The sequence below is a fragment of the Gadus morhua genome, chromosome 4, assembly GCF_902167405.1.
Source record: "Gadus morhua chromosome 4, gadMor3.0, whole genome shotgun sequence".
Classification (NCBI taxonomy): Eukaryota; Metazoa; Chordata; class Actinopteri; order Gadiformes; family Gadidae; genus Gadus; species Gadus morhua.
Window position 1 is genome coordinate 16,177,931 of NC_044051.1, and position 14,657 is coordinate 16,192,587.

Consider the following 14,657-nt stretch of genomic DNA (forward strand, 5'->3'; position numbering starts at 1 on the left):
AAGAGTGTACAATCTACTTCTACAGGTACTTGGCACCTCTTTCACCTGATAACTTCGAGAGGCGATTGATATCATCGGCCCTGGGGATTATTTATAAGATGAATCTTCGAAAAGGAAATGCAGTATAATACAGCTCTCTAGTACTTTTACAGTACAGTCACCTGATTGTTTTGGTTTTGTTTCACTCGGCCTTACTTTACTGATATCAACAACTTTTGACTGGTTTGCTCTGACCTCTATAGACATACACCTATAGCATCCATATTTTTTTTTCGACTATAAAGGCGGTATAACAGTAAAGCAATCTAACGTAGCTATCTGCAAGTTATCCATCTGTTGACACGCTGTTTCGAAAGGTAATTACTAAGTGAATTTCTAAATGATTATTTAAATGTTGTCCTGTATAATTTTTTTTCTTCCATTGATTTCCTTTCTCACTGTATGAATGCTTTATGTTTTAACGTCAGAGTTAATAACCTGACAAGACCTTTGACATTTGTGAAACAAATAAGTTCAACACAGTAAACAGGATTTAGTTTTTTTGTGCGTGCCAAAAGTAAACGGACACCATTCGGGTCTGCATCAACACTTACACACAAAACAAACGTAGAGACTAATTAGAGGTTGATTGACTCAGGATGTTCTGTCTTAAAGTACCTCATTCCACCTAGGGGACGAATATGTGCTCAGAGTTTATTGCAAAGTTTGCGGTAAATTATACCTGGCCTGGTGTTACATGTTGCCATCTAGGAGAACTCACTGAAACCCTGTTTACACGTACATGGTTATTTTGAAAAGCTGAGAAATTTCCCTTTGTTTGTGGCCTTCTTTTACACGCAAACTGAGAATTCTGCCCCAAAAGTGCGACCTATGTTTACATTCAGAAAGAGGAAGTGTGTGAACGATGTTATTTTTTAAAAAGGAGAGGGGGAAATGGCCGTTTACTAGAATAGCTGGCCACGTGTAATTGTAACCTGAGTGTGTGTGGTGTTGGGTGGTTTAGCTGTTGCACACTGATTGCTCAATGTGCCACAGGTTTGCAGACTCACCTGGCCCCAGAGTCCAATCAGACTCGGCCAGGTGAGGCTGAATCAACCAGCTATCATCCACACACACTCCCACCACTCTTACTAAGCGCGCTGAACATACCAAGGCTTGATTTTGATAACCTGGTGGATCGACAGACGACCTCACAGTCAGAGTTAAATGGTACCACCAAGCTCACTTAGGAGTCAATTTGTCAAGCCAGGTTTTCCCCATTACAAAATGGATAGATCCAGAGCATTGTATTTCACTGAAGAGGAACAGATTGTTATAATAAACTCCTATGAGTTCAAGAATGAGATTACAGCTAGGGGCAACACAGTTGCACATAATAATTCTAGGGAGGCGTGCTGGCAAAAAAATAACCGTTCGTAAGTGAAAAGTTTCGGCATATTGTCTAAAAAATAACTATGCCCAATGCAGAATTGTTCACCATTAATCCCAAAAGAATCATGATGATTTCAAAATACAAAAGCAACGTCCAACCTGCTTTGTTCTATCATTTAGGGAATTCATATTAAATACACCCTATGTAAGAAATGTATCGCATATGTTTTTAACTGCTGAGAGGTAGCGGCGCTGGCGTAGTGGATTAGTATAAGACCAGAACGCCAGCGTTAGTCAGGGATCAAATTTCGCCCGTCCATCATCATGCCTATTGCTCCCATGTAGATGTGGTGCCAGCATGACCTTGAGGACATGGGTTCAAGTTCGGAATAAGCACAAAAGCATAATTCAATGTGGTAAGTTTTAAGCGTCAAAGAGAATAATTTCCGGTGAATGTAGCCTGTGATTAACAATAGGCTAAGCACTAACCTTCATTCTGATGTTGATTGTAGCTGTACCTGTTGAAGTCCTGAGCAACACCATTGGAAGGGGGTCAACTCCACCGCCCTTCACCGTTTCGGGGAGCTGGCCCTCGCTAATAATGAAGGGCAGCCGATGATGGCCTGGGTGGAAGGGGGGTTGTCATCTGACCCCACTGCCTTGTTCTCGGATACTTTTGTAATGGGTATGTATTCATGCATGGGCAATGAATATACAAAATTGTCTTTCTTATCAAATGTGAGAGTGTAAATTAATTTGTGTAATTTTTAGTTGAACGAGCAGACATTGTATTGAGGGAGCTGCCGACGGTGGTAATGGTGGTAGTGCTGGTTCAATCTCCAAGCAGAGGTAGCCTATAACTGTCAAGGCAAAGTGTCATGTTTTATTCTAAATGTTAGCAGAATTTTGGAAGAATGGCCTATAATAGTTTTCCCTGATTCTTTCAGGACATAAACGATGACGAGACTCTGTCGGCCTGTGAGTCCAGGGTGACTATGGAGGTGAATTTTTTAACAAATCTCACACCTATAATATGAATTTGCAGAATAAAAAATGTATATTGTGTCACTGACACAATCAAGTCAATCAGCATCCTATGAGGAACTACCTGATCTACGTGATAGAAAGATGGTTCATGGCAAGGTCCCTTGCACACATCCTCTCCCCCTGTCACAAGCATTACACACCTTCAATCAGGTGGATCCTCCCCAAAATGTGCTTTATTACATGGATTTTTTTCTTGGTATTTGGTGCAAACAATAACAAACAAAGATAGGATACAGTAAGAAAATAAGGCACAAGTACTGAAAGCAGAAAACATAAATATAAAAATAGAAACATTTACATTAAGAAAACAATATGGCAAATATCTGAGGAATATAAAAGAGATTTAGAACAGTCTGTTTTTTTTTTTTGCTGTGCAAGAAAGTGCAAAATAGGACCGTGGAATGTGCACATTTTCAAAGTATTAAGTAGACGGCAAATTACGTAACTTAAATACATACACAAAGGGCTTTCTAAGTGAATCAGTGATACAGTAAAGAAGATGAGCAAATGTATCTGTGATGTTATTAAAATGATACAATTTTCCACACCGGTGTGTCTGTGTGCTGGTTGGCTGTACCCATGGTGAGCTCATTCTATTATTTTCTTACAGGTCCAGTTTTATTTGGAGCTGCAGGTGAAACGTCTCCGAGGTCTCTGCGCTGAAGGGTTGATGTCTTTCATCAAAGCACAGGCTTCTTCATCCGGGCTGTCGTACCCGAAACTGAAAGAAACAACCGGTAAATCATCGGCAGCATTTACCAAGCATCTTCAGAGATACATCAGGTGTCCATGATTCTGAAAGGGGTACTTTCACATCACGGGTTTGTAGGTCTGATATCAACAAAGCAAAGGTGATGGGAGTGACCTTCTGGAGACTGGTACGGATAGGCTGTGACTGTAACCACTGCTGTGTTGTTTGCGTTTAGTGGAAATTATGTAAATCATTAAATTAATCATTATTCCATTCTATGATAATAATTGAACCCCTTTAAAACCCCATGCCAATCAAAGTAAACAGCCTCTCCATCCTGACACATGCTGAAACAGGCATCCTACTGAGAAGCATCCTACCTCTTTTGAATATCTATTGAAAAATAATTCTCTTACCTCATAGTGGGGAAAATAGTTCCATCCTACCACCTCCACACATACACACATCGTGTCTTCGGACCCACACATGCTGTTGTCCCAAATCCCTTGTTTCACAAAAATGGAGAATGTCCAAATGAAAGGGAGCATTGAATAGCACGGTTGTTCTGTAGTGGTTACGGTGGCGAGGTCGGCTTGTTTAACCTCAATGTTCTCGGCTTGCCTTCTGGTTCTTTTTTTTATTTTGCGAGCAGATGGAGTAACAACTGCAGCGATATCTTTTCCACTCACCACGACCACCTATTGAAATACGAAATCATGAATTTAGACACAGTAATAATTAATGGAATTCCCTGAATGCAGGGCAATTCATGAAGAAACATTTATTGAAATGCTAACTAACTTAAAGAGATACTTCACCGGTGGGAATATGAAGGTTTCATGAATTCAATAATTCAATGTATTATAAATGTGAAAAAAAAATTGAAATCGGTTCATCCTAGCCTGAAAAAAGGCAGAAAGTGTTTTCATGGTCTCTCTGGCTCAAAGTAAGAAAACCTCCAACTACCACAGTGCATTGCGCTCGCTGCCCCGCCCACCTGTGGGTCTCCCGTCCCCCTCATTCCCCCTCAGTACGCGAGCTCCCGCCCCCTCTCATTCCTTATTGGTGGAAAAATTTGCCATCAAAAGTGTGTTGTAGTCCTCGGCCCTTCTAGCAGGACAAGAGGTTTCTCCCGAAATGATGTCAAATGCGTCATTTGACGTCATTTCGGGAGAAAATTAGATGAGAAAAAATGGGCCAAGGGGAGACTGGTTTAGACTGATATTTATTTATATATTTATTTATATTACAATAGCGATTTTATAATGATAGAACGCCGGTTCTAAATGGGTGAAGTATCCCTTTAACTTAATGAAGAAAGAAAGGGAGCCATCTCTAGGTGCAATGATCATTTGTAGAAATGCATTTATTAGATGTACTAGTAATAATGTTATAATTTGGTTATAATTTGTTCATAACCTGAAATTAATATCAGGATGTATTTTTCCACAACAGCAATGTATATGTTTGCATGCATCAACACACATAAGCACGTACACTATTACTATTTTATGATGCAGAACTGTTGTACCCACCACATAGTTTCTCCTGGACCTGGTCAGACTCCTCCGTTAGTGGGCTGGTTTTGTTTAAATGATTGGCCATGGCCTCCTTTCTTTCAAAATTCCTCTGGATCTTCTCTTCCTTTACTGGATGTGGGGGTGGGAGTGAATCAAATACTTAACTTTGTCATTGCCAACTCGTCAGACAAGACTCTTTTCAAAGAGGCACCATCGTAGGACAAACGCAGTAATGCGTCAGAGTAAACTCATCACACTAATGATAGGTCTGCTCGCCTGATGTACAAGGGCACTGGTAGTAAACTGTTCGCCAATAGTTTGCATGTTCTGTGCATAAATGGAGCCAATCAATAATTATTGTGATGAACGATTGAGTTTGTTTGTTTTCTGTGTTTGTCCTCTTTCTAATGTGTACATTGCAATCATCAAAATATAAGATATATATAAGATTCAAGGTTTGTTTTGCCAAATGCACCAAATACTGCAGTGGAATCATCTGAGTATGAGTACGGCCATCTTGGCTCTACTCACGGGCGATTCCGAGGCCTGTGACGACCACAAGGAGGAGAACCACGAGGAGCCAAGGGAGCACGGCTCGGATCCTGTAGGCCTTCTTCTGCCCTGAAACCTTGGCCACCTCTTAAAGACGGAGAGTGTGAGAGGAACAGAACAACTGACCGGTTAGAGACTGCAGTCTCAAGCCCTCGCTGGTCCTGGTGGGAGCGTGGAGCATGGAACACAATAGACTGACTAGGTTGTATCTGAATATGTCTAGCATTACTAATAATACTACTACTACTATTTACAATAGCGCTTCTACTATTACACTTACTACTACCAGTGCTACTATTATTACTACTACAATTATATTGCTATTATCATTGCTACTACTACTACTTATAAAAATAATAATATTTCTAATACTACCACTGACACAACTTTTACTACTACGAGAATAGTACTCCTATTACAACTACCTCTACTCAATAATAATAATAACCTGATTATAAATATCTGATCCTTGTTACAATTGAGATTATTGTGTTGTTAAAGTGCTTTACCTTTGATAAACAATGAAAGTCCTGCAGCAAATATAGATTTTTTTTCTGTGTTTACATTTGAGTTTTTCCTTCTGCCAGGAAAGCACGTGCTTTATGCTTAAAAGTAATACATTTCTGAAGAGAAAGCTATTAAGAGACTCATCATATATTTATGTCTTTAAAAATATGCAGTGTTAACATTTAGTACTCAAATTGTGTTTGAGTTGTGTTAAATACTATAAGGCATTGTGTTGTAATCTCATACCTGAGTATTCGTTCTCCACAGCTTCCCCTTTACTGTCTCCTTCGATCCAAGGTTTATCATAAACAAACAGACTTTCCGCACTGACGTAAATATCCACAATCCTCTCCTTAACCCCCTTGGTGGCGACCCGATCGGCCACATTCCCATTGTCAGTCCTGGACATCATGCACTTTCAACTTCACTTTTTAAATTCACTCAAATACAGAGGATACTTACCTCACAGGCTGACAAACTATTTACCTTCTATTTTGTTTTCAAATTAATGTCATTTTATGTAACAGTTGTTTATATTTCACTGAAATACGCTAAGTTAAATCAATGTCTAATTGTCTAATGGTATTGTGTCTCTTATATGGTGCTAAACTATAGGGAGGTAGAGGAAGTTGAAAGCCTTAGGTAAACATTCTGTTGGGGAAGTAAAGAAAAAAGGGAAATACAAATAAATGGTGAAGAGTGTCTAGTTCCTCTTTACCATACAGGGAGCCAAGCACAAAGTGTGAATCTATCTTTTTTAATTGTTAGTTGTATTATTATTCCACCAAAAATACCTACACAGCCTAAACCGCTATCACGCTTTTTCTGAAACTTTCCACAGTTGTAGAGGGTTACTGAAGAAATCTGCCTCAAGATCCTTCAGTCTTCCCTCTGAAAGATTTACCTTGATTTAGAATTCTGCGAAAAATACAAAATACCATTAGGATCCAGGCCTTTTAACTTACATCAAAATCCTTTAGCAAAATCTACCATCTATGGATCAATAGCTTATATCTCATTAGAAGTGAGGTCTGTACACCAAAAAGTATGAAGGTATTGTTGTAGCAAAAGTCTTTAGCACCTGTAACTGCAGATTTTGTACGCGAACACTAAAGCCACAAATGTGCAACAGTACATTTGAAGTCGTAAATATTTTTTCTACCATTGTAAACACTAAATAGGGTCTACGAGTTCAAAAGTCTGTTACAGGTGCACAAATCCTATCCTGTGCATCACAACTTCAGAGTCATGCAATTGACACTTTTGCTACAATCATTGCAGCGCGGTGCAAAACACATTCGCACACCCGTGTTTCATAGTTTGAGAACATGCCCAAAATATGTGCATTCGTAAACCCAAATGTGAACTAATGCATCAGAAGTTGCACATCTGTGAACAATTTCCTCACAAATAAGATGTTATAGAATGCTATGTTGATTCAGCATTTTAATGAGCGAGCACAAGTCCATCGTTACAACTGCTCGAATCTGCTCCTGCAAGGCTCAGCTGTGGGGTTTTTTGCAGATAGTTTTGCAACACGTCTAGGTGGTACATGTGTAGCAAAAGTGATTTGTATCTGTATGAGGCAGAGCGTCCGTGGGCTGGACAAAATTGCCGCAGTAACCAATGAATGTCGCCGGCAGGGGGTGCATTTTTCAACTACACTGGGACCATCCAAGCAGACCATAAAAATACATTGAAGGAAACTTGCGGCATGTTAATGCAATAATTTGGGGGGAATTCAGTTTAACTAAGTAATTACTTTGACATAATGTAAGATACCCAACTCCGTCGTGCAGGATACCCTCTTGTCTACTTTCAAGACTCCAGAAAGTAAGAGTTTGCTTGGATGGTCCCAGTGTAGTTTGAAAAATGCACTCCCTGCTGGCGACTTTCATTGGTTAATGCTGCAATTTTGTCCCGCCCACGGACGCTCTGCTTCACACGCATACAAATCATTTTTGCTACACTTGTATCACATAGACGTGTTGCAAAAGTAAACAACAGTTGAGACTCGTAGCAGCAGATTCGAGCAGTTGCATCGATGGACTTGTGCTCGCTCATTAAAATGCTCATCCAACATAGCGATCTATATAATTTCATTTCTGAGGAAATATTTCACAGATGTACAACTTCTGATGGTGTGGGAATGTGTTTTGCACCAACTGCGCTGCAATGATTGTACCAAAAGTGTCAAGTGGAAATCAGGGCAGCACTTTCAGCGCGTACTGCTGCCTATAATGTTGGGATTACTACGGGGGGCATTTTGGACTACAAAGTGGCTGCTTATGGCCTAAGGAAGGTCGTAAAAGCTGCAAAGTGCCGATATAAGGACAAAGTGGAAGCCAACTTCACCGCTGGTGACCCCGCTAGTGTGTGGAAGGGCCTGCGAATAATGACAGACTTTAAGAACAAGGCCGGCTCGGTGTGTAGCTCCCTCCCTTGCTGATGAACTCAACACTTTCTTTGCACGGTTTGAGATGGAGAGTGAGGATCATAACTCAATGGTAGTCATGGCCGACATGTTTGGGAATAACACCAAACCCCCCTTCATAGTAAGTGAGAGTGATGTGAGGAGGGTGTTCAAAGGGGTAAATGGGAAAAAGGCTGCCGGGCCTGACCAGATCCCTGAAAGGGTCCTTAAATCCTGTGCTGACCAACTAGCTCCAGTGTACACCATGATCTTTAATACATCCCTGGCCCAAGCTGTCGTCCCATCTTGCTTTAAAAAGTCTATCATTGTACCGGTGCCCAAAAATAGTAAACCATCATGTTTGAACGATTACCGTCCAGTGGCCCTGACCTCTGCAGTGATGAAATGTTTCGAAAGGCTGGTGAAAAAATACATCTGCACCTCCCTGCCAAACTCGTTCGACCCCCTCCAGTTTGCTTACAAAGCAAACAGAAGCAGAGACGATGCCATCTCCAACCTGCTAAACACCATTCTTACTCATCTGGATGGTGGGGGGGGGAACTATGTGAGGATGCTGTTCATTGATTACAGTTCAGCTTTCAATACCATAGTCCCCCTCCGCCTGATCGACAAGATGAGGTCGCTGGGGATCAACACCCAAATGTGCAACTGGGTGCTCAGCTTCCTTACTGACCGCCCCCAGGTGGTGAAAGTGGAGGGTGGTGTAACCTCTGGGCCGCTGACCCTCAACATCGGTTCCCCCCAGGGCTGTGTCCTGAGCCCGCTGCTGTACAACATCTACACTTATGACTGCACAGCCTCCGGAAGTTCAACCTCCATCATTAAATTTGCAGACGACACTGTGGTGCTGGTCTTATCTCTGATAACAACGAGCAGCCCTACCAGAACCAAGTGCAGACCTGGCACTGTGGTGTCAGTCCAACAATTTGGCCCTAAATATAAAAAAGACAAAGGAAATGGTGGTGGACTTCCGGCGGAATCAGGACAGCGGGTTCACCCCCCTCATCATCAACGGGGAGCCTGTGGAGAGGGTTCCTAGTTTTAAGTACCTGGGTGTGCACATCACTGAAGACCTAACCTGGACCCTCCACACACAACATGTGACAAAGTCATCTAGGCAGCGACTGTACTTCCTCCGGAGGCTGAGGAAATTCAAGGTCTCCCCTTCCATCCTGAAGACCTTCTACTCCTCAGCCGTGGAGAGCGTCCTCACAGGATGCATCTCCGTCTGGTACGGAAGCTGTACCGCTCAAGACCAGGCCAACCTACAGAGGGTGGTGCGCTCAGCTGAGCGGACTATCAGAGCGTCCCTACCCAACGTGAAGGACATCTACCACAAGAGGGTGGAGTCGAGGGCAAAAAACATCAGGAGGGATGACACACACCCCAATGCCAGCCTCTTCACCCTGCTGCCGTCGGGTAGACGCCTACGAAGCCTTAACTCAAGGACTGAGAGACTTAAGAGAAGTTTTTATCCACAGGCAGTGAGACACTTGAATTCAAATTTTTAATTCAACACCTTATTTTTAAATTTGATTTTATTTACATTTTTTATTTTATCTAAATAAATTAACTAATTTATTTTATTTTATATTTTTATTTATTTTTAAACAGTGTGGAGCTTTGACCCTTTAACATTTCACTTCAATTTATTGTATGTGACAAATAAAAACACTTGAACTTGAAGTGCATGACTCTTTGAAGTTGTGATGCACAGGATAGGATTTGTGCACCTGTAACACAGAATTGTGAACTCGTAGACCCTATTTAGTGTTTACAATGGTAGAAAAAATATTCACGACATATAATGTACTGTTACAAATTTGTGACTTTAGAGTACACATGCAAAATAAATATTTAATACTTAAAATGTACTGTTACTCATTTGTGACTTCAGTGTACGCATACAAAATCTGCAGTTACAAGTGCTAAAGACTTTTGTTACAATAATACCTTCATAAAAAAGCCCCCAGGAGCCAATAACTATGCAAAAGGGTGTGGTTTAAAACATTTGTAAACTGAAATGCTGAAGATGGATTAAGATGGACAGTAATGCTTCATATTAAGGTCCTTGTAATAAGCCTTAGTTAATATTAGGGGTGTAACGGTACATGTATTTGTATTGAACCGTTTCGGTACAGGGTGCTCGGTTCGGTGCGGAGGCGTACCGAACGAGTTTCCATACGGACATATTGAGTAGAGGACCGCATGTGTGGAACATGCTGCGGCCGCACATGGACAGTTGCGCACACCGTAGCTGTGTTCGAAATCGTTCCCTATTAAAGCTATACTGTACGATGTGAGAGAGCTAGCATGATTTGAAATTAGCTTCTCTTCGGAGTTCCGTTTAACTCCTCCCCCACCCTTCAGGACTCCCTGCCCCAACCCCTCGACACAGAGCCGTGCACGAGCGCTAATGCTGCTTACGGCTTACTTCAACGGCAACCATTGCGTCACTTTTCAGGCCATTCAACTCCCTCAGCTGTCGCCATCGCTGAAAAGCGAATCCAATATTTATTCTCGTTTTTCCTCGAGCATTCTCCAACTTTTTTTTTGTTGCTGCCTTTTCATTTTCTGTCTTTCTTTTTTATTGCCTTTTTAAAAGGATGAACCGGGGCAAGTAACGGTGGCAGTGGTAACTTCTGTTTTTTTTCTTCCATCGTGTTAACGTTGTAGGCTCACTAGGTCTAGTCCACTGTCATGAACTACTATGATAACAACGCTTTCTTTGCCCTCCGTGAACGCGCTCAGGCCGGCTCAGGCTCGTACACAGAGGGGAGAGAACGCGCAGGCTTGTGATTGGTTCTTTAGATTCGGGTACAATGTCTCCGATTGGTAAGCATTTTAACAGGTTTATAGCAGATACAGAATTCGTTTTTTTTTCGCTTCTTTTTCATTGCCCATAAGTTATTTATTGCTGTCAGGATGTAAAAACCAATTTCAACAACATATTAAAAAGTGCATATCACTGAAAATCGTACAATATGCCTTTAACTCACTCAATCAATATTAAATATATAGTGTTCATGACATAGTGCACTATTTAGGGAACGAACAAACGAGAATTCGGACACTACGCTGAACATTTCTAAACGTCATTTGCGTCAGTAAATGCGCCGGGTATTTGTGTGACGCAGACAGATGCGCCCACATCTTGTAAACAAACCGGGCACTCACGAGGAAAGCTGGAGGTTGTATTGATGTTGAATGTTACATTTCCTTGTTCAAGTTTTTTTTTAATTAATTTTGAATGTTAGATATTCTATTTAACATTCACGCAGACAGATGCGCCCACATCTGTGTTAAATCCCAAATAAATTGTTGACATTTCTAAACGAAAGCCGGAGACTCCATCATTAAATATATTCGTTTTCGCAGTTATTCAGCTTCTTCTTCTCCTCCGGAAAAACACAACCACATTGCATTGTGGTATACGGGAGTAACATGTAGGGTACATCGTATGTACAATACACTCAAATTTTGGGTATTATTATCCTGCAGATAATGTGGATAAGGAGATTTTTCTGGCAAAAAACATAAAGATTGAGTGAAAGTCATCAGGGTTAATGAAGGGTGGGGGGGGGGGGGGGGAGTAAAAATTAATCTGAGCAACAACTTGAAACTGTTTAGTGTTGCAATTGTTCATTGTTGCACATTAGATTGAGAAAAGATTTGTTTTTAAAAAAACTGTCTGAGCCAATGTTATTTATTTTTATTTCTACATTTCAGAATCTTTATATTTTTGAGCAGAATTCTAGCTTTGTATTGTCTAATGTTGTATTATTGTAAAAAGCACAAAAGTGTGTTATGAACAACTTGAAGCACATGTTATGAAGCACATTTATATTTAGCATTTTGATTTTTTACTGTACCGAAAATGAACCGAACCGTGACCTCAAAACCGAGGTACGTATACCGAACCGAGATTTTTGTGTACCGTTACACCCCTAGTTAATATGTAATAAGACCTTATTATATGCTTATTAACATGAATTTGTTTTATTAAGACTATCATTAAGTGTTAATAACGACATAATAAACATGTTTATTGTGAGATTAATAAGACTTTTATAAGCACTTTATATAAACTTGTTGACTATTTATTGATTGCTTAATAACATTAATAATGGTCTTCTATATAATAATGAGATTCTTATAGTTGTTAATAAAGACATCACAAACCCATTTATTGAGTCTTACTAACTTACCAATTATGTCATTGTTAAACCTTTGCTAGGCATTTTTTATGCTTATTAAGGTTAATAAATCCTATATTAAACTGCCAATTATGCATTTTGCAGGTACGGGATCTAAAGTGGGAACCATGCTTATTAAGGTTTATAAATCCTTTAATATACACTCAATAACAATTAATTATTAACCCATACCTGAGTATGGGTTAATAATAACCCATACCTGAGTATTTTTTATCCACAGATGCCCCTTTACTGTCTCCTTCCATCCAGGGTTTATCGTAAACAAACAGACTTTCCGCACTGACGTAAAAATCCACAATCCTCTCCTAAACCCCCTTGGTGGTGACCCCAGCCCCAGCGGCCACATTCCCATTCTCAGTCCTGGACATAATGCGCTTTCAACTTCACTTCTTTAATTCACACAAATACCGCGGAGACTTACTTCACAGCCTTACAAACAAAGTCAAAACAATGTCAAAGATACATGGTATTGTGTCTTTTATATGGTGTTAATCTATAGAACTAGAGGAAGGTAGGTAGGTAGGTAAACCATTGTGATAGGAAGGTAAAGAGAACAGGGAAATACATAGAAATGTTGGAGATTGTCTAGTTCCTCTTTACCATATAGGGGGTCAAGCAGCAAGTGCGGGGGATCCAATTGTAATTGTTAGTTTCAGGCAGATTGTTTGATTTGACCACCTTTGGGACATTAAGGGCCAAAGGCTCTAATGGTGTCATCCAGATACCTCTTACACCACCCTTACGAATTGCAAGTGGGGAAATCTCCAAGATTTCTTGCGGCATTTCACAGAGGAATGCCTCTTTTGGTCAGTCCTAGTCGTGAATGCTGAGAGTATACCGAGTTCAGTGAGGTTGACTGTACGACTCGACAACAAAAATGGCTGTGCCCGTTAAGAGATTTATTTGCTTTGTATTTGTACCACGTTGGCCATTTTAAAATGTCGATTTTAAATGCCCTTACACGCTTGATACATTTCTACTTTATTCCGGTCACCAATGTATACATTTCACGGTCTTGCTGTGCATGCAATACAATGTAAAGTTGTGTAGTTTGTTTTCGAGCTGGTTTGCTAAAGAGGCTAATGGAGCTAACAATAACAATGACTAGCCAATGACAAATGGGAACGCCATAATTGCTGCGAGCCAGGAAATTACGTCATGTTCTCGCTAGAGAACGCAGCATAACTGCTCAAGTAAGAGCAAGTCGATTGACAAAAGAATATTGCCGTCAGGCGCATAAAATGGCCCAATCAAACGGAAGGAGCCAAAAGGCGAGGTTATCTAAACAGCTAATCATTATCAAACTTGGGGTAGTTAAAGCCACATGGGTGATGATTAATTAATGTGAAGGCCATCCAGATTGGGCCATAGGTGGCGATATATCAAACAACTTTGGATGGTCGTATTTCCTTACCCCGTTAGCCTACAATCCAGTGGAGGCTGGTGGATTTTTCTTTAGGGGGGGCTGAAAGTTTGTAAACCAAACCCCTGTAGGGGGGTCTGGGGGCATCCTCCCCGGAGATTTTTTGTGATTTTCACTGACAAAATAAGCATGCTGGTGCATTCTGACAAAATAATAAAGACAAAATAGAACATTTCCTTACAAAGACGAATGGAGGCGGGGAACAAAGTTTTAGCTTGATTTATTTGCCTTGTAGAATTCAGCAAGATTAAAAGTGCAAATACATCAATAATAATTGGGAATTTTACACAAGTTAACATTCTCTCTCTGTCTCTATCTGTATGTGTGTTTATGAGAGAGTGAGAGGGAGAGGGAAAGTGATTCTAAAAGGGGTGAGTGTGTTAGAGCCAATCTATTGCGCTGGTATCTTCACCCTTAAATCTAACTACAGTCAAGTATGCATTAGAAAAATACGATAAAATATCAATATAATATGTGCAACCTTTTATGTGTGGTTGTTCAAGACACACTGAAGGCATGATGCCCCCATAGGTTTGCAGAGAACTATTTACAATATACACACTGAAGGCATGATGCCACCATAGGTTTGCAGAGAATTATACAATCTACACACTGAAGGCATGATACCACCATAGGTTTGCAGAGAACTATACACAATATGCACACTGAAGGCATGCTGCCACCATAGGTTAGAAGAGAACTATATACAATATGCACACTGAAGGCATGCTGCCACCATAGGTTAGAAGAGAACTATATACAATATGCACACTGAAGGCATGCTGCCACCATAGGTTAGAAGAGAACTATATACAATATACACTCGAAAGGGGTGGGGTGGTGGTGTTGGGTTGTGAGGGCCGCTGTAACCCAGTATCCATCCTCACGGGAAGGG